Source organism: Propithecus coquereli, unplaced genomic scaffold (genome assembly GCF_000956105.1).
Source record: "Propithecus coquereli isolate 6110/MARCELLA unplaced genomic scaffold, Pcoq_1.0 Scaffold230, whole genome shotgun sequence".
NCBI lineage: Eukaryota > Metazoa > Chordata > Mammalia > Primates > Indriidae > Propithecus > Propithecus coquereli.
Genome location: NW_012147842.1, coordinates 62174 through 63664, shown reverse-complemented (window position 1 = coordinate 63664; position 1491 = coordinate 62174). Strand labels below are relative to the sequence as shown.

Below are 1491 nucleotides of genomic sequence, written 5' to 3'. Positions count from 1 at the left end.
ATGACCATTAGTATATAAAGAGGTGCTTAATCTCATCCATTAGTATTTATAGAAATATAAATTAAAACAGTAATGTGGTACTACTTAATTAAAAATTCTATTTCTAGATTTGGTAAGAGTGTGGGAAAATGGGCTCTCATACATTGATGACAGAAGTTAGAATTGAGGTAACAACTTTAGAGAGCTGCTTGGTAGCATCATCTTAATTTTAAAACTATATATCCTACAACCAAGCAGTTTCACTTCTAGGTGTCTATCCTCAAACAGGAATATGTGATGATGTTTACTACAAAATTAACAATTTCAAAAAATGAAGACAAATTATTAATCAGTAGGAGAATGGTTAAATGAACTATGGTATATCAATTCATAGAATGTTACGCAGGTGTTAAAAGGAATGAGGTTTCAGTAGATATAGCGGGTTGACTCATTTATCAAGTCAGAGGCCTTCCAAGGCAGAAGTGGGGCTGCTTTTGGATTCTCTAATAAAAGGTCATGGAGACGTGATGTTTCCTGCAGCAGCATCCATGGTTTATCCCCAAGCTTCCTGGGGTTGAGAAACAATTTTAGAGTAGGCAGAGACCAGATCAGCTTGTGAATGTCAGGAGGCTGTAGTGGTCATTGGTGTTGGTGGCTTTCTGATCCCTGCATCTTAGCTATTGAATTCAACAATACCAGTCTCAGTAGTTCCCCATGGGCAATGGTTCTCTAGCGTTATGTGAATCATCTTGGAGGCATAACCTAAAGCCTGTATCCCCAGCCCATCCAACAATTTTTGCAGTACATGATTTCATACTTCAGATTTCTTTATGCTTAGCGTAGCTGTTTTGCTCTGAACCCTGATACTTGTAGATCTATATATTAATAGAAAGACTTCAAGAAAAATTATTGAGTAGAATGTGAGATGCAGAATGATAATTCAATATGATGCCATTAAAACTGAAAAGAAACAGTAAATAATACCGCACATTTTTAATGGGTGCTAATATATGTATTTAAATTCATGTATTTATTTATGAAAATATAAGTAAATATACAAAAGATCTGAGATTACCATCATGAGTTGATTTTTGTGAGAGGTGAGAGGTACAGATGTCGGGCAGGTGGGAGGAGGGAGGAGAGGATGGGTACATTCACATCTAATGGGTGCCGTACACACTGTTTGGGGAATGGACATGCTTGTAGCTCTGACTCAGGTGTGACAAAGGCAATATATGTAACCTAAACCTAAACATTTGAATCCCCATAATATGCTGAAATTTAAAAAAAAAAAAAAAAAAGGATTACCCCAGGGAAAGAAAGAGTCCAGAATTGGAAATGATCAAAGAAACTTTAGCCTGACTTATATTGGATTCATTTTCTTCACAAAGATAATGTGTTCATACATTTTTTATGCAATTAAAAAAATTTAAATATACTCGTCAAATTGAAATAAAAGCTTATCCTCTGTGTGGATTGGAGTAGAGAAAAAAAGGGAGAATAGGCAATAAA

The 1491-nt window shown here is 35.3% G+C and overlaps 1 protein-coding gene across 1 annotated transcript in view; it reads right to left on the bottom strand.

Annotated features, from left to right (window-relative positions):
* LOC105811187 (transmembrane protease serine 11B-like protein) overlaps positions 1-1491 on the bottom strand; it is a 45977-nt gene that overhangs the window by 2137 nt on the left and 42349 nt on the right. The gene's annotated exons all lie outside the window — the stretch shown is intronic.